The 25,246-nt window shown below is 41.0% G+C and overlaps 1 long non-coding RNA gene across 2 annotated transcripts in view; it reads right to left on the bottom strand.

Annotated features, from left to right (window-relative positions):
* Nucleotides 1-25,246, bottom strand: part of LOC142289772 (uncharacterized) — a 173,352-nt gene that overhangs the window by 60,906 nt on the left and 87,200 nt on the right. The window contains exon 1 of one of the 2 annotated variants that reach the window (XR_012750154.1): nucleotides 20,714-21,173. The exons of the other annotated variant lie outside the window; for it this stretch is intronic. This is a non-coding gene — a long non-coding RNA (uncharacterized LOC142289772). Of the gene's footprint in view, nucleotides 1-20,713; nucleotides 21,174-25,246 lie in introns of those variants that run through there. 2 annotated transcript variants of the gene reach the window in all.

Consider the following 25,246-nt stretch of genomic DNA (forward strand, 5'->3'; position numbering starts at 1 on the left):
CCTTGCAGGTTGTTTAGCACGCAGACCACGCTGATATAAACTGTTTTGATTGGTCTGACGTGACAAGTAGGTGCCTCTTACCTCCCTTAATTATGTCTGGCGTTGTGTGCATTCATCATCCGGTTCTGAAGGGCATTGTTCATAATGAAGTGGTCATTATTTTAGGATTTGGTGAAAGGATGCCCACTTTTATGCCTTTTTTTGACCCTTCCAGTTTCTCTGTATCTCTGTTGCAACCTGCTGATGACACTCTAAGCTAAGTGGCTACTTCTGTCTGAGAACATCCTGCTTGAAGCCTCGCAATGGAGAGCTACTGTTGATCAATTGTTAGGTGTCATTTTGGTCTCATGATGTCAAAATGTGAACAGCATTATGGGGAGGCTGTTTGAATACCAATTGTAATTGAACCTGATGAGTGCATTTTAGGACCATATTGAAATTTCACCAAAAGTCATATATCCCTAATGTTTAGTGAGCAGGGTATGTCTGGAGCCCAACTCTTGTCCTGATCTCCTATTCTGCAGCCAAAATGCAGGTTGTAGGTATCCTTATTATGGTAGTCAACTTTCACCTTTGTGACACAAAAGTGACTTCTCCGCATAAGTAGCAAACACTATCTGCTTTTTTAATGCAAGAACAAGGCATATTTAAAAAGCATATGTGGAAACATATCTATGTTTATTAATATAGTAAGCTAAGAAATCCTAAAACTGTATACCTTACGCAGAGAGCATTTATAAAACTAGGTGATGCAACTATAAATAGGATTATCTTATTTGTGCTGAGTTGGCATTTTTTGATTGGTCACCCTAAGATGATAGAAAGCTGAAGGCTCAATAGATTAAATAGATGATGTGATAGACTGACTACTAACAATAATATGAAATAATAAAGAGGCAATTTTTCTATAAGCCTTCATGAAAGGTATCATAAGTAATTACAACCTCTGAATTTTGAAACTGAGAGCCAATCAGCAAATTTAAGCATCATATTTGTTTTCAGCATCACAAAATAAGTTCAATTCAACTGTTTTTGTCTCTGATTCAATTTGGTTGTAGACCAGTGTAATAGAAACTAAACATTGTAACATAATCTCATCATTTCTATTTATATTTGTAGAAATTATAAAATATGAAAAACACTATAAAAAAAATAGTTTAACACAAAAGCGATATTTCAACCCTTGATGCATTGTGAAGTACTTGGATACGTACGGAGACTGTTTATACACTCTTCCTAACATTTGCTTCTTTGGGCATAGTCTTTACAGTGGTATACATAGCAGCAGGTGGATAACAATGTATAAACTGGACATGAGATCTACATATTAAAACAGCAATACAATCTTTGTAATGATAATGCTTCATATGCCACCTAAACTAAGATCACTGATGTTACCAAAAATTGGAAACAGAGTACTTGAAGTGAGAAAACATTTCTAATTTTTATTACTTCATTGTTCTTTTACTGGACATAGTGTACTGCACTTTTCCTTCGAGTACACAGAGACCTTCACAGGAAAACCGTGTACCTTGTTGAAATACAATAGAGCTATAGTTTATAAACTTAAGAGAGCTGATAGGGAACCTACCATCAGTTTTGGCATTTTAAGATCATTATACCACTATATACAGTACTGTGCAAATATTTGAGGCATGCGCAGAAAAAAATGCTGCAAAGCAAGAATACTTTCAAAATAGCTGTGGTAATATTGTATTTTTTTGTCAATTAAAAAAATGCAAAGTGCATGAACAAACAAGAAATCTAAATCAGATCAATATTTGGAGTGACTAAACTGCATTCAAAACAAAATCAATTCTCCAAGATACAGCTGCATAGAGCAGCGATGGGTAAAGTGCGGCCCATGGGCCACATCCGGCCCCTATCTGCTCCATTCTGACCCACGGCTGTACCATGCCCTCCCCTGCTGCTGCTGCCTTATGTCTCCACTAGATGTATCCACAGGATGCAGGTAACAGGGACTACATTGGTGGAAGAGAAGCTACTGGCTCCTTCTTCCATCAATTAGAGCGAGGTACTGTAGACCCGATCATATTATCGCTTCTACTGTGTGGAGCTTAAATGCACCATAGCGCAGGGGAATGGCGTGAGATGAGAATGTGGTGTTTTCTTTCTTTTTTTTCTTGTGCATGGGAAATTTGCATTTACGTAGGAGGCTGTGTGGGGGCTCATACTGTATATAGGGGGCTATGTGTGGGCTCAAATGACATAGGCTATAATGGGGCTCATAATGTATATAGGGGCTATGTGGTGGCTCAGAAATGTAAATAGGATGCCATGTGGGGGCTCATACTATATATATATGAGGCAAAGCAGAGCTCATGCTGTATTTAGGAGGCTATGTGGGGGCTTATAATATACATAAGAGGCTGTGAAGGGGTTCATAATGTATATAGGAGGCTATGTGGGGGCTCATACTATATATATATATATATATATATATATATATATCATAGTATCATAGTATCATAGTTTTAAGGTTGAAGGGAGACTCTAAGTCCATCTAGTTCAACCCGTAGCCTAACATGTTGATCCAGAGGAAGGCAAAAAACCCCAATGTGGCAAACAAGTTCCAATGGGGAAAAAATTTCATTCCTGACTCCACATCCGGCAATCAGACTAGTTCCCTGGATCAATACCCTGTCATAAAATCTAATATACATAACTGGTTATATTAAATTTTTCAAGAAAGGCATCCAGGCTCTGCTTAAATGTTAGTAGTGAATCACTCATTACAACATCATGCGGCAGAGAATTCCATAGTCTCACTGCTCGTACAGTAAAGAATCCTCGTCTGTGATTATGATTAAACCTTCTTTCCTCAAGACGTAGCGGATGCCCCCGTGTTCCAGTCGCAGGCCTAGGTGTAAATAGATCTTTGGAAAGGTCTCTGTACTGTCCCCTCATATATTTATACATTGTGATTAGATCTCCCCTAAGCCTTCGTTTTTCCAGACTAAATAACCCCAAGTTTAATAACCTGTCTTCGTATTGCAGCCCCCCCATTCCTCTAATAATCTTGGTCGCTCTTCTTTGCACCCTCTCCAGTTCAGCTATGTCCTTCTTATATATCGGTGACCAGAATTGTACACAGTATTCTACGTGCGGTCGCACTAGTGACTTGTACAGAGGTAGAACTATATTTTTTTCATGAACACTTATACCTCTTTTAATACATCCCATTATTTTATTAGCCCTGGCAGCAGCTGCCTGACACTGTCCACTAAAGTGAAGTTTACCATCCACCCATACACCCAAGTCTTTTTCTGTGTCTGTTTTACCCAGTGTTCTACAATTAAGTACATAATCATAAATGTTATTTCCTCTACCCAAGTGCATGACCTTACATTTATCTACATTAAACTTCAATTGCCACTTCTCAGCCCAATCCTCCAATTTACATAAATCTCCCTGTAATATAAAATTATCCTCCTCTGTATTGATTACCCTGCAGAGTTTAGTATCATCTGCAAATATTGAAATTCTACTCCGCATGCCCCCAACAAGGTCATTTATAAATATGTTGAAAAGAAGCGGGCCCAATACTGACCCCTGTGGTACCCCACTATGAACTGAGACCCAGTCCGAGTACGTACCATTAATAACCACCCTTTGTTTCCTATCACTGAGCCAGTTTTTAACCCAGTTACACATATTTTCCCCTATCCCCATTATTCTCATTTTATGTACCAACCTTTTGTGTGGCACCGTATCAAAAGCTTTTGAAAAGTCCATATACACAACATCCACTGCATTTCCCTGGTCCAGGCTTGAACTTACCTCTTCATAGAAGCTGATCAAATTAGTTTGACAGGATCGATCCCTCATAAACCCATGTTGATACTCTGTCATAAGGTTATTTTTCTTGAGATACTCCAGTATAGCATCTCTCAAGAAACCCTCAAGGATTTTACCAACCGTAGAGGTTAAACTTACCGGCCTATAATTTCCCGGCTCAGTTTTTGTCCCCTTTTTGAATATTGGCACCACATTTGCTATGCGCCAGTCCTGCGGTACCGACCCTGTTATTAAGGAATCTGAGAAGATTAAAAATAATGGTCTATCTATCACAGAACTCAATTCCTGTAGTACTCTGGGGTGTATGCCATCCGGGCCCGGAGATTTGTCAACCTTAGTGATTTCGAGGCGGCGGCGTACTTCCTGCTGGGTTAAGCAGGTAATATTCAAGGGTGAATTTATGGCAATTTATGGCATATATATATACTCATGCTGTATGACTCACAGTAAATATAGTGAGACTATGTGGGTGCTCACATTACATTTAAAGAGACTACGTGGGTGCTCATGCTGATACTGTATGTAGGGGCTGAGTGAGGGCTCATACTGTATTTAGAAGGGTTGTGTGGGGACTCACATTGTATATAGAGGGGCTATGTGGGCGTATCATACTGTATTTAGGGGCTTTACTGGGGCTCATCCTGTATGTAGGGGCTATGTGGGGGCTCATGCTGTACATAAGGGGGGCTGTGTAAGGGCTCATCCTGAATGTAGGGAGCTATGTGAGGGATCATGCTTTATCCAGTGGATCTATGTGTGCACCCATACTGTATATAGAAAGTTATGTGAAGACTCATACTGCATGTAAGGGGCTGTGTGGAGGCTTAAACTGTATATAGGGGGCTGTGTTGAGGCTCATACTGTATAAAGGGAGTGAGGTTTTTGTACTCATACTGTATGTAAGGGGATGGCAACATACTTAGTTCTGCTAAATATTAACTGATACAATTAACATTATATGTTAATATTAATATTGAGCAATGATTTCAGCCTCCACACCAGTCACAGTCTCTCATCAGACCCCTTGGGCAAATTAATTACCCACCCCTAGCATAGAGTATTTAAAGGACCTCATCTAGGACATTTTTCAAAATATCTTGAAGAATAACACACAAATCTTCTGTGGATGTAGGCCTGTTGAAAATCCTTTTGTCTTCTCATTTATTCACAGCCAGGCTCAGGGGGACCATATCATCACCTCCAAGACTCAAATACCAATTTAATGGCATTGCATGCTGGATATGTATATGCCTGTATTTATCAGTATTGAGGACACACAAAAATGGGAATTGTTGAGGACTTAGATGCAGTGCATGGCTAAGAAAACTTAGTGCAGCAGATTAAAGGCAGTGGCATCAGTTCAGAATTGTCAGCAACCAGTGGGATCCAACTCCATCCATTTTCTGTTTGTTGAAGTCTGGCCAGAAGTGGTCTTCATGGAAATATTGCAGCTAAAGGACATACCATTGGAATGGAAACAAGGTGAACAGACTCAACTATACACAAAAGGGTGGGAACTGTGGTGCAGCGTGCTGGATAAACTTTGAAACATTTGGCTGTAAGTTAAGTCAGTTATTCGACAAGCGGCATGAGGGCAGTAAAATAACAAGTGCATGCAGGCTACAGTGGAACATGATGGAAATTTCTTGCAAATTTGAAGCTGCATTCCAACAAATGGAGTTGAGAATTTGGTCAAAATTAACAGTGTCCTCAATGATACGAAATACAGACAAATACTTATCCAGCATGAAGTACCATCAAAGAAGCATCTAATTTCTTCTGCAGCAGAACAATTACCTCACACAGCCCATGTCATTAACATCTGTCTTTGATCAGTGGTCCCCAACCTTTCTGACTTTGAAAGCCACATTCAGCTCTGAAAAAGAAAGTTGCAAGCCATTTTCAGTCCTGAGAGAGGGTTACAAGCCACATTCAGCTCTGAGAAAGTGTCGTGAGCCACATCCAGCTCCCTCCCCTCAAAGTAGTTGCACCCAGAGTGCCCATTACTGGTATAATTACAGCCAAAGCTTTCCCACATCACACCGAGGCTGTATGCAAATATCTAGGTGTTCCTACCTTCCCCTCGTTTAGATTTGCTCTTTTATGTTGGGCTACTCACAAAAGTCATCATCTAGAGACCTGCTCTTCATAACTGTTTGCTAGCCCTGGTGTTTATGCACCAAGCTGGAAGACAGCCGTGAGCCACACATCACTAGTTTGCGAACCACATTTGGCTCCCGAGCTACAGGTTGGGGACCCTTGCTTTAGAGTAAGAAAGAACAATGAGTCCAGGAAGTGATGATATGGCCCATATAGCACCCTGATCTCAACATCCTCAAGTCTGTCTGGGATTATCTAAAGATTCGCGCAAGCCTGCATACACAGAATATTTGTGGTTAGTTCTCCAAGATGTTTGAAACAACGTACTACCATGTTCCTTCAAGATCTGTGTACAAGTGTAACTAGAAGAATTGATATTTTCTTGCTGTTTTGAAAGCAAAGGTTGGTCACCTCAAGTATTGATCAGTTTTATATTTCTTTTGTTCATTCACTTTGCATTTTGCTATCTGATAAAAAAAAACTATTTTCAAATCTATTTTTAAAAGCATTCTCAGTTTGCAACATTTTTTCAAGATCTAACTAAAACGTTCGCACAGTACTTGAGGTTCTAGAGCAAACTTTAGAACATATCAATGTACAGCATAATTCCTACCTTATAAAAGTGTTTTCATATTTCTTGCTCAGTGACTCTACAAGTGTCTAATGGGCACATGTTTATCTATGCTTCCCTGATATTTGTTTTAGGGATCAGTAAATGACACAAGAAGCATCAGATGTCAATGAAGCATTGCTATGTTGGGCTACTGTTAAATTTGCAGGCCATTTTTTTCATTATAACTGTGGCTAATCATGGATATGTTCTGAAATTGACTTTAATCCCTAGATACCAGTTTAGTTTATATATTTTGCTTTTGGAGAGTTCCTGAAATCTACCCTGTGTATACATCTCAGTAACAGTCAGAGGCTGAATCCGCACCATCCACAACAGGAGCTGGCTATAATCTATTTTAACTCCTGGTTTCTGCTCCTTGGTTGTGGCCAACGAGAAGTCTGACCCTGGTTACTGAATCTTTTAGCTGTCACTGAATATTCAACAGGCAGAGATGTACAAAGAGCATTTCTGTGTATATCTTGAGTCCTAGACTTTTTCTCCTTTCTGTGCAGTGATGTAGATGGTAGGTATCATCATCATAAAAAAACCTCTGACCTGTGGTGACATTTCTTCTCTATACACGTCTTCCAGTATCTTTTGGTAGACTTCATAGCCTGAAGCTTTTTATTTTGCCTCATTCACCTGTCCTTCATTTTGTGGGTTTTTCCCTTTATATTTATATCTCATTATATTTATTTGGATTTAGAGTGTTTTCTCACCTCTAGAGGTTCTTGGAGTGGAATATCCTCAAATGATAAAATAAAAATTTGTGCAGGCACTAGGTCTGGTTAACCCCAACATTTTGGATGGTCTTCAGGCTTTTTGAGACTTAGGGAAGTCTCTGAATGCCAATCTTTCTGCTTCTATCTGAATAGTCCATATTTGTGTGGGTGGAGAGTGGAGATGAGGTTAGTGTTTAGGCAGGGCACTCTTACCTCCCAACTTTTAGAGAACAGAAAGAGGGACAAAGCACTCCATGCATTGTGGCAAATTTTTAGCAAGCTTGTAGCCACAGTCATTCATATAATTTCTTGATACACTAGCAGGAGAATATGCTAGAGGTGGCAGTGGTAGTGAGGAACATTCAGTTGATGCGTAAAACTGCAGGGAATGGACCCAAATCCAGAACTGTGCCTCTGTATCCAGGACGATTGGGACTAGAGATGAGTGAATCCATTCACGAGACTCCGATCCAGCATACAGGTCAGTGGTACTTGGCAGCAGGATGGAAAGCATGCAAATTTCTAACCTTCTGATGTCCCTGGTGTGGCTTTTGTTTAGCCTGCACTGGTACAACATCATTTGTGAGTCATGTTCTCCTGTAGTTGGGACTTATGGATTTATTTTTTGTTTATTCACTTAGAGTCGTAGCATCTAGAACGTTTTTGTTTTTTTGCAAGTGTCCGCGCCAAATTACATAATAATCTTCTCTGGTTATTATAGTTTTTCTGCATATTTTATGCCTTTTCCCCTGGTCTGCCGCATTTTTGGTGCAAATTTGCAGCAGAGTTTTTAAAGTGTGTTTACCAGTGTGTTTGCACTTAAAAAAGTAACTGCAGTCTTTACAAGGCGTTTTTTTTTTAGACTCCACATAGAAGTGGACCTATAGAAATTACCTATTGACAGCAAAACGTAGCGGTGACCACTCTCTGCTTATTCTTCTTGACCTTTCTGCTGCCTTCGACACTGTTGACCACAGTCTCCTTCTCTCTATGCTCCATTCTATCGGCCTAAAGGACACTGTGCTCTCCTGGTTCTCTTCCTATCTTTCTGGCCGTTCATTCAGTGTATCATTTGCTGGCTCCACATCTTCTCCTCTCCCTCTCACTGTTGGGGTCCCTCAAGGTTCAGTCCTTGGCCCTCTTCTTTTCTCCCTCTACACTGCCCCAATTGGACAGACCATCAGCAGTTTTGGCTTTCAGTACCATCTTTATGCTGATGACACACAGCTATACACCTCATCCCCTGCGCTCACCCCCCGCTGTACTACAGAACACAAGTGACTGCCTGACTGGAGTTTGCAATGTCATGTCTGCTCTCTATCTGAAACTTAACCTTTCAAAAACTGAACTTCTGCTTTTTCCTCCATCCTCCAACCTTCCTAAACCTGACATCTCCCTCTCTGTGTGTGGCACAACGATAAGTCCTAGGCAGCAGGCCCGCTGTCTGGGTGTTATACTTGACACTGATCTCTCCTTCACCTCCCACATACAATCTCTTGCCCGCTCCTGCCACTTGCACATCAAGAACATCTCTAGAATCCGCCCCTTTCTCACAATGGAAACAACAAAAACCCTCACCGTGGCCCTGATCCACTCTCGCCTTGACTACTGTAACTCTCTATTAATTGGTCTCCCCCTAACTAGACTCTCTCCTCTACAGTCCATCCTTAATGCAGCAGCCAGGGTCACCTATCTGGCTAACCGCTACTCGGATGCCTCTGCTCTGTGCCAGTCATTGCACTGGCTGCCCATATATCACAGGATCCAATTCAAACTGCTTGTTCTCACCCACAAAGCTCTCCACAGTGCGGCACCCCTCTACATCTCCACCCTCCTCTCTGTCTATCACCCCACCCATTCTCTACGCCCTGCAAGCAATTTTCGACTTACATCCACACTAATTCGAACCTCCCACTCCCGGATCCAAGATTTCTTCCGAGCTGCACCAACCCTCTGGAACGCTCTACCCCAAGAAGTTAGGACAAATCACATCTTACTCATCTTCAGATGCACCCTAAAGACGCATCTTTATCAGATTCGATTCACATAGTCCCTCTACAACTTCTCACAACATAAGTCCACATCAAACTCGATAGCACCCAAAGGCATCTCAAGGCTCGGGCCTACTGGTCGAGGAAACCACTATCTAGCCCCCATTTCCGTGAGATGGCTGGATTGTCATTGTAAATAAGCACTTGTACCTTCCCCCTCCCCCCCATCTCATTGTAGATTGTAAGCTCTCATGAGCAGGGTTGTGTGTTTTTCTTTTTTTTCCCTCTAAATATTTTATTTCTATAACTGTTACTTGCTTGTATATGATCTTCCTGAATTGTAAAGCGCTGCGGAATATGTTGGCGCTATAGAAATAAAGATTATTATTATTATTTATTATTATTAAGTCTTAAGAGTGAAAAAAAGCACCAAAAACGCACAGTTCAGCAGTGTCTGTAGATGCACAGTGGGCACAGTTTTCATGAAATGACAACCAATTTGCTTCATTCTCGAAAGTTAACAAGATAGTCAAAACAAGGTAAACACTTTTTGTTGTAAAACGTTTGTCCGACCAGATAATCGCACTGTGCTACACAACTAAAAATAACTTCTAGTGCTGCATTATTCACTGTAGTTGCTTTCAAGTGTGCTGCATAGTACTATCTAGTCTGACGAAGGTCTTACAGCCAGAAATGTTTACTGTGTATTGATTATGCTCTTCGTACAGTTTTATAGGCAGAAGGTGAAATTTGATCCCTTACTGCAGACAGATTTGGGTAGTTTTTGAGAGTGAATTGTTAAGGGGGCTTTACACGCTACAATATCGTTAATGATTTATCGTCGGGGTCACGTCGTTAGTGACGCACATCCGGCGTCATTAACGATTTCGCAGCGTGTGACACTTTTGTGCGACCTAAAATGATCGCAAAAGCGGCCAAAATCGTTTGCCTTAGAGAGGTCGTCCTAAAACAAAAAATCGTTCTCTTCTAATTAATGATGTTGTTCCTCGTTCCTGCGGCAGCACACATCACTATGTGTGACACCGCAGGAGCGAGGAACATCTCCTTACCTGCCTCCACCGGCAATGCGGAAGGAAGAGGTGGGCGGGATGTTTACGTCCCGCTCATATCCGCCGCTCCACTTCTATTGGACGCCTGCCGTGTGATGTCGCTGTGACGCCGCACGAACCGCCCCCTTAGAAAGGAGGCGGATCGCCGGCCAGAGCGGCGTCGCAGAATAGGTAAGTCTGTGTGACAGGGGTACGTGATCTTGTGCGCGACAGGCAGCGATTTGCCCGTGTCGCACAAACGATGGGGGCGGGTACGCACGCTAGCGATATCAGTTCCGATATCGCAGCGTGTAAAGCCTGCTTTAGTGTAGGAGACAAATTTTGATTGGTAAATGGAGGAAAAGGTATTTTTCACTATTAAAGGGAACCAAACATCAGGATTTTCATGTATAAGGTAAAGCCAGTGCAGTACTGGCACTATCAGGCACAGGCTGTACATACCATTAGTGGGCAATTCGGATGTTTAGGCTGTGAAATCCAAGTTTATAAAGTTTGAAAATTCATCCACTTTTTGATTGACGTGTGCACCTCTGCTGATAATATCCAGGGGGGGTTATGCACATGATTCCCGCCCTCCGCGCTCATCTCCGGCGCCGTGTTTCTGAAGCCCGCAGTACCTAGTATTGTGCATGAGCGCCCCCGCCTCTTCAGATCTCGTTGTGACCTCGGGAGCGCGCGAGGTCACAACAGGACTGGAGAACAGCTGATCTTACCCCGATTAGCTGCAGCAGGCGCCACCTCCGACGCCGTGTTTCTGAATAGAGAAATTTACATACAGCCAGTGAGAGGGAGGAACAGCGGCGGCGGGGTGGGAATCATGTGCATAACCCGCCCGGATATTATCTGGAGAGGTGCACACGTCAATCAAAAAGTGGATGAATTTTCCGTTCAAATGATTTTTATTAGGTTTTGTAGTTAACAAATCTTGAAATCATGCGTTAGAAAATTTAAGGACATATAGATAGTAATATGAAGGTTAAGAAAATTCACATATTTTGACCCCCCAGTTTGTTAGTGTTGATACATCAAGCAGTATATTTTGTTGGTCAAATCAATTGCTTATGAATTAACTTTTTGCAAAACATAACTAAACATCAAATAAAATTAACAACTTCATGACATGGATTCCGTAGACAGTCCAGCAAATTTGCGAAATCAAAAACGATGAATTTTCAAACTTTATAAACTTGGATTTCGCTGCCTAAACATCCGAACTGCCCACTAATGGTATGTATAGGCTGTGCCTGATAGTGCCAGTACTGCACTGGCTTTACCTTATGCACAAAAATCCTGATGTTTGGTTCCCTTTAAGAAATATTACAAATGTGTCTCAAACATGTACTCCCTGTGTACTGTTATTTTCTCCTCAGTTAGGTCCTGTAATCACATGGAGATCTCTGCAAATTTTATTTTGTGTCAGCACCTTAGATGCCAAAAATTCAAGTATGATGAAACGGCATAGACTGCACCAAACACTTCTTTTCACCAGGGGAAAAGAAGCTTTTATCTAACTTACTGATGATTATTATACAGCTCCAGTCACACAGTGTAATGATGGACATGACAGTTCAACCTCCCTGACTGTATACTTATAACATACTAGATTTTTTAGGCAAATATAAAAGAAACATGAATTAAACTTTTATACCAGTAGCCAGAGATACTAGCTGCAGCTGTCTATGTGATGTGTTAATGAATTATGCTATTAATATCAGGTCATAAAATGCAGGTTGGAATCTGAAAATCAAGATGGAATCTGAAGAGAAGAAGAGAAAAAGAAGAGAAAAAGCTGAAATGCAGGGACATAATTATGCTACAGACACAAGAAGGTGGAAAAAGTGGCAGGTCATCGGATGGGGGTACAACAATGGTAGTATTTTTTTGTATTATTGGACTGGTTCTTTAAGTAAATTCCTCCCATGTTGTTAAAGTTTATTGAAAATGAAGGTAATTACTTTCATTGCAGCCCTGTCTAGAGTGACAGAAGCATGAGAGGACATATCAAAGAGTTTTACAAATTCAGTATGATGCAATCTGAGGCTGAAATTGCAACTGAATATATAACCAATGCAAATCCATAGTGTGCCTGCAGTAATCCAACTAGAACCTGAAAGAAAAACAGCTCCGTGTGTAAAATCAAGTTCAAGTTTCTAGGCTAGAATGAAAGTGTGCTCTATGCTGTTTATTCACTTAATTTGCTTAGAGGCTAAATACACTATTTGAATTAGATAGATAATAGATACATAGATAGATAGATAGATTATAGATAGATAGATAATAGATAGATAGGTAATAAATGCAAGATAGATAGATAGAGGGATAGATAGATAGATAGAGGGATAGATAGATAGAAGGATAGATAGATAAATAGATAGATAGATAGATAGATAGAGGGATATATAGATAGATAGAGGATAGATAGATAAATAGATAGATAGATTATAGATAGATAGATAGATAATAGATAGATAGATAGATAGATAGATAGGTAATAAATGCAAGATAGATAGATAGAGGGATAGATAGATAGATAGATAGATAGATAGATAGATAGAAGGATAGATAGATAAATAGATAGATAGATAGAGGGATAGATAGATAGATAAATAGATAGATAGATAGATAGATAGATGAAAATGCTTTAACTAAACAGGAATAACATTTTGCTTTTCTTTGTCCAGTTACTGCCGCATCATCAGCACTGATTCAGGCAGTCTCTCTCACTTTCTCCCTGCAGTGTAAGGTAAAAGGGGGCCTATGTGATGTGGACTGGCAGGCTTGTAAAGTGATCGTGACCATTCTGCAGTTTTACTGCACGACACAATACTAAATTCTTGTTGGTCACTCCCATTAAAGGGAACCTGTCACCACTTTTTTGGCCTATAAGCTGCGGCCACCACCACCGGGCTCTTATATACAGCATGTTAGAATGCTGTATATAAGAGCCCAGGCCGGGGCTATAACATGAAAAAATCTTTATAATACTTACCTAAAGGTTGCGCGGTGGGCCTTATGGGTGTCTCCATTGTCCGGCGTCGGCACCGCCGCTTTTGTCCATCTTTGTGCTCCTTCTTCTCTAGCCACGGTGCATGACGGGTCCAACGTCATACACACTTGCCGGCATTCAGGTCCTGAGCAGGCGCACTTTGATCTGCCCTGAGCAGGGCAGATCAAAGTATTGTAGTGCGCCTGTGCAGGACCGCCGAGTCTGTATAACGCAGCCGTGTCATGCAGCCAGGCTTCAAAAAGAGAACGAAGATGGCTGAAAGGGGAGGAGGCGCCGGCACCGGACAACGGAGAAGCCCATATGGCCAACTGCGCGACCGTTAGGTAAGCATTATAAAGTGTTTTTTATGTTATACCTCCTGCCAGGGCTCTTATATACAGCATGTTAGAATGCTGTATATAAGAACACGGTGGTGGTGGCCGCAGCTTATAGACCAAAAAAGGGGTGACAGGTTCCCTTTAACTTTTTTTTATCCTTGTTAAATATTGCAGTCATCTTATGATATAGCACTGTCTATTTACAATTGCTCTTTTTGCAGGCTAAACAGGAGGCAAGCAAGGGCAAAAATAGGAAAGACAAAAAAAGAGAGACCAAACAGAGCCCTAAGGCAAATACGTGAAGACCGACTTTAAATTCAGGCAACTGTGTGGCGGAAGGAGCTACCTGATAAACCAAATGCTGGAAAGGGATAGACCATGAAATAAACACTCTGCTGGACACAGGGAATATAAATTCTTGCAGAGTCAGGCCACTCCTCATTATATCCAGGAGAACACTGACCAGCAAAAGGAGTATGCAGCAGACAAGGGAGAGTTGCATGAGAAAGCTCAGAAAGCTGGTCAGCAACAGCACAGTGACTGCAGTGAGTATGATGGCGCATACCAACAGGCGTGAATTGCAAAATGAGCAATTGTAAGTACACTGTGCCATATAATATGATTGCAATATATTAGAAGGATATACTAAGAGAATAAAAAGTTTGATTGGAGCCTTCTTTAAAGAAGCACTCCTGTTCATTTTTTATTCCCTAAACCTGTGTAAATGTTAGTGTATTGTAGTGCAAGTGTATAAATATACTCACCAATAGTATCCAAAACTGTTCCGTGTCTTTTCTTAGTCATGTGACAGCAATTCAAGACTCTCCGGAACACATTGCGCTCTGTGTGTCAGACAGAAGTCTCTTTTACAATGTAAGCCTGTAGGCCAACATTGTAAAAGCCACTTGTATATCATACAGAGTGCAGTTTGATTTGGATAATCTGAATTTCTGTCATGTGACTAAGAAGAGAAGGTAAGCGGCACTGCATACAAAAGTAGATGGCAATCAGTGAGTATATGCCAAGTTTGGAAGTGAAAGTCTTCACATAAGTAACAGAATATAGGATTTAACAGCATAATATGTAACGTTTTTTCATTTTTATAGGAAGTACCATTCAATTAATAAGGGTTTTGCAAAATAGTACAATATAGTGAAATGTCTCCTAAGTAATCCGTTCTAATCCAGAGTCCACATATTAAAGGGAATCTGTACCCCTTTTTCTTTTATTTAGCTATTAATATGGGCATACAAGTGGCCTAAAGGTGACATTAGCCAAACCTGTATGCCTCCTGGATGATGAATTGTTTGGCAAAAATCCTCTGTTATTACTTTCATCTTCCGGGCTATGGGGCGTGTGCTGCCCGGAATATAGGCTGGCCTCTGGTCTTCATTGTGCAAGATTACTCCTCCCCTTCTCTTCAGTGTCCCTGTGATGTCAGGTGCGAGGCCGGAAGTCCCGTACCTGCGCATTCTGCCTCCTATCTCTCCCCTGCACTATGAAGCAGCAGTGACTCCCCGTTGCCTGCACACAGCAAAATTGAAGCCTTGAAGCCTGTGCTCACAGATGGGCGGAATAGTGAAGGGAGGGATGACAAGAATAATGCGCAGGCACGAGATTTCCGGCCACGCACCTGACATCACAGGGACACCAGGGAAGAGAAGGGGAGGAGGAATCTTGTATAATGAAGACTGGAGGCAGGTTTATCCTCCAGGCAGTGCACGCCCCATATCCCGGAAGATAGGAGATATAAAAGAGGATAATAAAAATCAAGAAATTTGGGCACTGCAGTACTGGGCTGTGTAGTGGAGCCGTACTCACAGGTATCAGCGATCAGCTGTTCCAGGACTTGTTAGCTACTCCAGGTGGTGCTCTGCTTGCGGCGTGGTCAAGAAACAAGTAATCCAGGAAAATAGGAAAAGCGGCAGCTCACTATGGGAATTTGCAATGTTTATTCTGTATATACAGATAACATCAGATGGGGGAGAGGGGAATGCGGGTGCAGCAGACGTTCAACAGCCGTTTTGCGCTGTAACTAGCACTTTAACAAGTTCTAGGACATGTTAAAGCGCTAGTTACAGCGTGAAATGACTGTTATCCGTCTGCTGCACCCGCATTCCCCTCTTGCCCATCTGATGTTATCTGTATATACAGAATAAACATTGCAAATTCCCAGAGTGAGCTGATTTTCCTTCTTTACCTAGATATAAAAGAGGGTTTTTTGAAATGATTCCCCATCCAGGAGGCATACAGGTATAGCATAATTTCACTTTTATGCCACCTGTATGTCCATATTAATAACTAAAAAAATGCCAGAGGGGTGACAGATTCCCTTTAAGAAAGCATCACCTCACTATACAAGTTAGGCTATAAGTCAATGAATATAGATGAAAAGGTAGAGGAATAACTAAAACATAAAAATTTCATCGCACACAAAGCAACAGGACACCAAAATTACCTAATCAAAAACAAAACTTATATCACAACAAAAGTTACACATGCTTATGCTTACAGTATTAGGCCCTGTTCACACAGTTTTCTGGAGTGCGTGCAAGTGATTCTTTCAGAATCCCCCCCAAAAAAGGATTCAGACAGTTATAGACTGTAATAACACAAGTCGAGTTCATTTGCTAAAAGTGTCCGTTTGTGCAGATGGGCACCGAAACCCAGGATACTATGTTTCTGTGGCCATGTGAACAAATGGACAAGTTCAGAAAAAAAAACAAATGGAGTACATTTTCACTTCATTCGTATCATTACAGTCTATGGTGGGGGGTCCATTTAATTCCTGTTTTTAGGGGACTTCAGATGATATTACTGCAGAAACGCTGTTTCTACATATCTGCATAGAATGTGATAAAAGTGTTCCTTGGATGGAGAATTCATGCTGCGTGATCAGCAGCTACAATGAAAAGATGCAGATTTCACAGCCGTGCACATCCCCTATTCTAACAACTTGGTTAATAAGGAGGGGTGTAACAACCACCAAGTGACATAATGTACAGTAGCTCTGCGCATCACTGCCACTTTGTTTTCATTACTTTAAATTGTAAAGGGACAGAGTTGCTGCCATCGCTAGGGATCTAATACTAATGTACAAGTATAGGCTCCTTTTAGGTAAATAAAGAAACCTATAATGATCGTCTAGTAACAGTGGCAGTGGAGGCCCAAATTTTGAAAAGTGGAGTAATATATGACAGAACAGAAATAGAGCACTGTTTTGATATGAAACTCTCACATGACATCACCAGGGTGTCTCAAACATGGGTGTACAGTTCTGACTTATAAAAACATTAACTGAAATTTCCATGCTGGAAAACAGAATACTAAATTTCATCCCTAATCTACTGCGGAGAAATCAAGTAAATATACCATGACAATCTTCAAAACACTTTAAAACTGAACTTAAAGCTTTTTTTCCAGAAGTAATTATCAGACCCAAAATACATGAATTAAAGGGATCCAGTGAGTAGGTTTTTAGACCCCAAACTAACGTTATTGATATAAAGTCGCTGTAAGGCTGGAGTAACACTTGCCTGTGTCTTGCGTAATACTGCTTGGAATGGCCGGCGGTTTTCCTGACCGGAATATGTCAGCTTCATGTATTTCTATATGGCTATTGAAGCTGGGGACTTCATTCAGCTCATGTAGCAGGAAGGATTGGATCGGCAGCAGTATCTTGCGTGGAGAAGCTTGACAAATCAAGACAGACCAGTCTCTAATTTGTAAAGTTCCTTCTAGTAGAGCCGCCGGACAGTACGCAGAGTGCGATGCAATCCTTGCGAGAGTCCCACGGAAGTGTAACTACAGCCTAATGTTGAATACCTCCATACCTGTATTCTATAAATCGGTGTCTCAGTTTTATAGCAATCAATCTGCAAATTTATATGAGAATAAGCTGCCACTGTACATGCGGATGGTACTTACAACTCTCCGGCCTCTTTCCCTACCCATCACCACCCACCTGTCAGTAACTGACAGGACAGTCTTCTCTGTGACCAGCTTCCCCACCCAAGATCTTGCATAAACACTGTCAGGAATGGCATGACTTTATGGCGTTGAGGGAGCAGGACTATTGATCTGCACTTGCGCCACCAGGCTTGGACTGGTTCGCAGGAGAACAGAAGAACCTTCTGGTGGGCCCCCTTGCAGTATTTTGTCACATACCCCCCAAACATCATCTGTAGTTGGAACAATACACTTGTTTCACTATGTACAGACAAAGGAACCATCTTACCATTCATTTTACTAACTACCAGTATATTATAATACAGAAGCCTAGGTCAATTTGTGAATGTAATATTTGAATGTAGTTGATCTGAAGTCCCCCAGAGTCAGTGTTACTGGTGGGACCCTGGCGCTCAGTCTGACATTGGGTGCCACCCCTGGAAATGATGGCACTTGGCAAAATCTCAAATAAGGGAGTAGGTCACTGAGAAGAGTAACCTGTTAATCACTGAAAGGAGGCCGGCAGCAGTCGAGGAAAGAGGGAGAGAGGCTGAAGAGCTGTAAGTGCTGTGCCAAGCCTCCTGCACTTCCGGCTCATTTCCATTAACATGTGGCTATGAATTTCTGTAAAACAGATACACGGACGTATAAAACAACTGTATAACCGAAATCAACATTTCAGGGATGAAGTTTGTTTGGGGTCTAAAAACCTGCTGACAGGTTCCCTTTAAATCAATGCTTCATCTAGCCTCAACATTTAAAGAAAGTGTTAGTTGTTTCTTCACAAGGAAGTAATATAATAATTTGTTGAGACGTCATTACTTCTTGACACCAAAGGAAGATTTGCGACCATAAGATTATTTTAGCCTATGAGACTTGAGATTATACTGCACGTTACACTTTCTCCTATGACTTACAGACTTGAAATGTTATATAATTGACCGTATACATACCAGAAAGCATGAGCGTCCTAATAACATACTGCTGTAGAAGGAATGCCTGCTAATTCATTACTGTGAGGAGGAAGCACCTTGGATGTTTTCCTACACCCCCTACAGGTAGTTACTGCAATGCCTGCATCGTGACGGCCATGACTCAGCACCAAGAGATGCTACGCAGCAACATTACACAAGCACAGATTTGTTTCTTTAAAGGCGAATCTTACTATTGTTGATAACATTTCCCAAAAGAAAAAGGCTATCGAATACGAGCTATGCATATTCACACTCCTACACTGGGAATAATATTTATCCAGCTTTTAACTCTTTGTGCTCCTCTATTGCCAATTAAATAGTCACAAAACAAGAAAAAGCAGAACTTGCTGTAATCTTATTACATGGCGACATCTTGGGAATCGCTTCACTGAGCAAAAATATAATTTAACCGTTTAAAACGAGAGATGTTTAAACTGTATGAAATACATTAAATGCTAAAATGAATAAATAAATAAACAAATAAATAAATTCACAGAAAAATATAAGAAATATCTCCAAAGTCATTGCCAAAGAAATGCTTTATATTAAACATTAGATGGGGTAATTAGGAAAAGAGATTGAGCCTTGCAAGACAGAGGTAAAGATTTTTTAGTTGCTTCACAAGCCCCCGAACTGTCAGAGCTTCTTCCTGTCTTACTATTTTATCATGAAGCCAGACATAACCATCTATTCGGTCACACACTGGGAGTTATCCGGCGAAAAGCTATTCTAAAAGTTCACTAATCTAGGTCATCCTGTGTAAGCCTTTCAGAGTTGTCCAACATTGATCATTCAATTACGCAGCTGTATAAACTATAAAAAAGACATAAAACAGCTAATGTTTCGGTGGGTTCTCAGCAACCTGCCAAAGTGAAATCACAGTATATTAAGACTCCAGAAGTCATGTGTATCACAGTGTAAGATAATTGTATTATGTCTTATGGGTATTACATGGGTTAACCGGTCTATAAATATAGTGGGTGTTCACAGGAATACAGCTCAGGCACTGCCAACTGCTCAGAAAATATTGGGGTTAAAAGTTTGCAGCAGGAAGAATATGTCTAGTAGGAGGCTGCTCTAAGACATCTCCTTCTCTACGTACGTAGATATCGAATTTAAAACACAATGGGTTAACGAGACTTCTATAGCGGTTACTAATTAGGCTGACACTTTATACTTATCATGGAACAAGTTGTGTCAATACCAAGTGAACTTTTATAATATGAATACTATCATCTACCTTAAATTTTCTACTCTATAAATGCCAACATTATTGACTAATATCATTATATATAAGAAAAGGTTAAAAGCATAAACACAACAAAGTTATATAAAATACAATCTCCACTCGATAGTCATACTATAAACAATATACGCAGTAAAAACAGAGTAGATGTCATTTCAGAGGATGATCTCTGCCAATGGAGAGCAGAAATTCACCTGCCAGTGTCACTGCCCACCAATAAAATGCAGTGCTTGGGCTAGAAGCCCACCCCCAGCCAATCCTATTTGAGCTCATCCTCTAAACTAATGCAGAAGCCTAGGCAAGTATATCACATGGAGCCTGGAAAGCTGCCAACATGGAGATGGTTAGAGAAAGAAACAGACAGGTAAACAAGTTCTCCAAGCAGGGAGAGATGACATTTAGTTCTTAAAACACTGGCCTGTGCTCTCTTACTTCACGACTGCCTTCGAATGCTTGTTAACCCTCAATTGTAGAAAGGAAGGAAAAAAAACCCATAAAACAACCTGTAGATATGGTGGATGTTTAAACATACTACAATTTTCCCTTGCTCCCTTTATTGACACTGTAAATCCCAATCTCTCACCAGCTCTTGGACAAATGAGCTGCTGCGCCATCATACTTCTACATAATGGAGAAAGGGCAATAAACCACAGTATGGGATGTAACTGCGACATGCAATAAAATAAATAATACAAACGAGCAGCATGCAAACACAAACTAATATGCGAAGGTAAGTAAATAGAAAACATCTTACGGGGTTTGATGACCTCTAGTTTAAGTAAACAGGATAAAACAACATATCGGTACAATCTAGCAGCTAAGGCAACCTACCACTGAGAAAAAAAATTCTTGCAGTTCACTAATGTATCCCATAGAAAAAGTAATGTTTTGGGTAGAGGTTTTTACCGTTTCAGCCATCCGGTCGTGTCGTGGTAGAAGGTGACGCAGCTTTTAATACCACCGGGGTTCTGTAATACGTCTGTAGAAGAAGTCAGACTCTCGGAATATGAGAATGCTTGCCCCAATTGCTGCTGCGTAGGTTTGGGTAACCGCGTGACCTCCATGTACGGGTAGAAGGTTCCAGAATTGCCATTAACCCATTCGTTAGCCCGATTCCCGATTCCGAATCTTGCCGTTCTTTGCCCCCCCTCCCCTAGTCCGAGTACACCATCACCTCACCTCCTCCCCCTGCGGGCTTAAAATTTGACGCTTTTCCATCAGCTCAGATATGAAAGCAGAAAAATTGGGTGATGAGCCATTGGTTTATGAGAAGATGTTAAGATTATGACAGAACCCAGCCCATGATACTTCCACCGCTCTCTTCTCTGCTGTAGCAGCAGCAGCAGCTGATTTCCAGAGACCTGTCGACACAGACTGTTTCTTCTCTCTCTGCTCTGTGACGCAGCTGAAAATTCTCAGCTCTGCTCCCAGTGTCACCTATTGGAACTGCATTTTAGGAAAAGTGTTTTCCTAGTTCTGCACAACTAGGTAGCAAGAGTGATGAGGTTTCTACTAGAAGTGATCCAAGGTTAACCAACGATGCATCATCTAGAACACTGGAATGTTGCTAAACACTAACAATCTATCATAGCAATTACGTAATAAAACATAAAAAAGCATTTGGATACAATAACGTAATAGGAGCAAATGCAGTTAACTTAAACATACAAGCGATGAGAGAACGACTTATATCTCCTTGTCTTCTAAAAACTATTTTTAACCTATGTTTTACAGCAGTGCCAAATGACTATTAAAGCTATAGCTCAGCTTTTATTTAATATTCTATTTCCTTCATCTAACATACAGTAACCTAAATGTCTATCCAACGTCTCAATGGATCTTAATGCTTTGGACGGGTTTACCTTTCATGAAACTATATGTCAGAAAGCATCCGCTATTCTTTTTTGTAACACTGTAAATTTGCAAAGTCATTGTTCATTATTAATTATCCATGTAAAAACAATCTAAAAAGTATAGCTGTATTCACGTTTACTGACACCTAGTGGCCACACAGCCTTTAATACAGTCTTATGGGTGTGGACGGGGCATCTTGCTTTACAGAGAGGCTTGGACTGGCCCACATGGAAACAGGAGAATTCTCTGGTGGGCCCTTATGCAGGAACAACTTATTTACTCCCCAATATGAGCAGTAGTTGGCCAAATACATTTGATGCATATGTACAAACCAAAGCAGCATCTCATCATTCATTGAAGAAAGTACACAGTTTATTATAGAAAACCATAGGCAAATTTGTGAAAGAGGATAATGTAATATTTCCATGTAGCTGAACAGTGGGCTCCAGGATTTGATGTTACCGGTGAGCCCTTGCCACCCCAGTACAACATTGTTTACAGTCTACAGTGAAATTAAATAACCTCATTACTACTATTGTGCTATGTGTATAATTCAGGTGTATCTATAGGGTGACCTAGTAAGGGGAGTGAATGGGTATCGTTAACACTTGTGTGAACTCATGAGCTATCTGGACAGCAGCTGCACAGGAACAGAAGAAAATTGTAAAACTTGTTGTGCCACCAAATATTCAGGTGACCCTAGATTTTGTAATACTACTTTATGATGACACTAAAGTCTGAAGAATGTCAAATCCCATTAAGACTTGAAGTTTACCGGTAGCTGTTGGTAGTTCACAACAGAGTAGAGAGCACCAACAAGCAGCCAAGAATGACTAGGAGCAATTTAGGCTAAGAATTTAGGAATAAAATCTGAAAGATTATACTGTATATTGCCATCTTCCCAAAGTTTGGATTTAAGCCACGGCACAGATGTTGTTAGGTCCATTTACATTATGCGATATAAGGCTCTAAATGATCGCTAATGGGTTCATATTTGCCCATCAGCAGTCATTTAATTTGCAGATTGCAAACACAATGGACACAGAGCGATTAGTATTGTTCATTATACATAGGTTGCCGTAGGTCCCAGTAGCGCAGGTCCTGTTACACAGGAGGATTTGCTGCCAAGAATGATGATTTTTTTTTTCGGCAAACCAAAGGATAATTTCCACCGACTAACAAGAGTTTTGCTTGTTTGTCAGGTGATCAACAGCCTGTTTACATTGCCCAATTATTGTAAAATGAACCTTCCTAGGAACACTCATTTCTGATAAGTGGGCAGTGTAAAGCTGGGTTTACACACTGCAACATCTCAAACGACATCGCTGTAACGTCACCGGTTTTGTGACGCAATAGCGATGTTGTTTGCGATGTTGCAGTGTGTGAATCCTATCAGCGACCTGGCCCCTGCTGTGAAGTTGTAATCGTTACAAATCGTTCAGGACCATTCCTAGGTCCTTTGTTTCCCGCTGTGCAGCATGAAGTTTCAGTGTGTGAAGCCTTTTCAGCGACTTTGTTAGCAACTTCCCTTTCAAAAGGCTGCTTATCAACGTCCCCAACAACCAGCTAGGTCGCTCTGCAGGTCCGGATCGCTGTTGAGTTGTTGGCCAGGTTTGCCTGTTTGAACGCTCACCAGAGACTTAGCAGAGACTTAGGGAGGTCGCTATTGCGTCACCAAACCGGTGACGTTACAGCGATGTCCTTTGCGATGTTGCAGCGTGTAAACCCAGCTTAAAGGCACCTTTACCTGGGCTCACCACTTAACCAACTAACACTTCATGTACGCTACCAATGGGTGTTATATATGTCACTGCATAGGAATTATAAAAATGTGTTATCACTGTATAGTGAACATGGTATTTTATCCCAACTCTATCTATCCTTTTTTGATACCATAGAAAAGGTGTCTATTTAGCTCACGAGGCATTGTAAATCATTTAGAGTTGCTATTTTTGCTATCTATCCCTATTATATCTGTAATCAAGATCTTAAAATCGTAAAGTAAATAATTAAACCCTTTAAATATTAGATAAAAGTAAGCCAAAACCTCTTACTTTGGCATGACCATCTGACAATTTGATGTGTTTGGGAGTCTCCCGACTCTTCCCTGACTGATCATATCGGGAAAGAAAAGAATTAGGTAGGCAGAATATTAATGTCCTATCCTACTGTTTTTGATTACTGTTTGGAAACAAACCACTGCTTTCTCTTTTCTCCTCGTTGAAAACACATGAATGCTCAGCCATGTTTCAAAGGGGCATTGGGAGAAATAGCAGTCTGCAGAACAAGTGTTCAGCAATACCTTTATCATGTCTATGACCAACTTTCCCATCTCTACAGCTTTAAAACTGGTATTTTTAATCTATATCTCCTATTGAAAGGCTAAGAAAACACATATCTGTCAGGTCTGTTTTAAAGGCCCCCATACACATTAGAATAAATTCGGCTGGACCCACTGATAAGGAAAGATTTGGCTAGCGGTCTAAAGCCCCCGTCACATTTAACGACTTACTAGCGATCCCGAAAAAGATGCGACCTGATAAGGATCGCTGGTAAGTCGCTGGGAGGTTGCTGGTGAGATGTCACACAGTCAAATTTTACCAACGACGCAGTAACGTTAGTAAACCTGTAAACCTGTTTACCTGTTGGTAAACCTGAACGATCTCAGCAGGTGTTGGGACTGTGTTAGGAGGTCGTTGGTAGGCGTCAAACACGGTGATGTGTCCTTCCCAGCAGGACATCGCCTTTAAAGAAAATGGTCCCAACCATTCAGCAACGACTAGCGATCTCACAGCAGGGGCCTGATCGCTGGTAGGCGTTACATATAACGAAATCGCTGCTGCATCACAGAAACGGTGACGCAACAACGATCTCGTTAGCAATCTCGTTAGCGATCTCATTGTGTGTGACGGGGCATTAATGTACATGGAGGCACTGGCCTACTGATGGCTGGGAGAGATGTTGATCAGACATGTCCGATTTTGGTCTGTCGACTGCATTGTTCTCTCTTAGATAAGCTGACATGTCAGTCAATGTTTTGTTTTTTCCTTTTAGCCAACACAGTAGCACTCATCGAAATTGGCCATACGCATTAGATGACTATTGTTCAGTCAACAAACATCTCTGCTAACACTCCCATACACAGGAGCGCTTGCTCGGCCGGGTGCTACTGTGTTTTTTTTTTATGAGCAATTATGTACGTAGCTGAGATATTGCCTGAGGCTCAACAATTCTACTGGGAGTTCATATTAAAATTCTTTCTCAATTTTCAATTTGTTTGTGTCCTAAGCTCACAGTATCATCATAATCAATAACAATTAAGTCACTTATGTTGATAAACTACAGATCGTAGTAGCCATAGAAAGGGCTGTGTATCTCACCAACACCTAACTGGTGCCTCCATGGTGAGGGAAGCCTCACTGCTTGAGAAGTACAAGTCTAGATAGTACCGTAGTATCTCACCTGGTGTGTAAGCTAGTAGAGCTGGGCTACGTAGTGCCCCATGCAGTAATAACGACACAATATCTATTGCAAAAAAAATTGTCCCTTATCAGACAGTAAAGCGGGCTTTACACGCTACGATAT

This window comes from Anomaloglossus baeobatrachus, chromosome 2 (genome assembly GCF_048569485.1).
Source record: "Anomaloglossus baeobatrachus isolate aAnoBae1 chromosome 2, aAnoBae1.hap1, whole genome shotgun sequence".
NCBI classification, from domain to species: Eukaryota; Metazoa; Chordata; class Amphibia; order Anura; family Aromobatidae; genus Anomaloglossus; species Anomaloglossus baeobatrachus.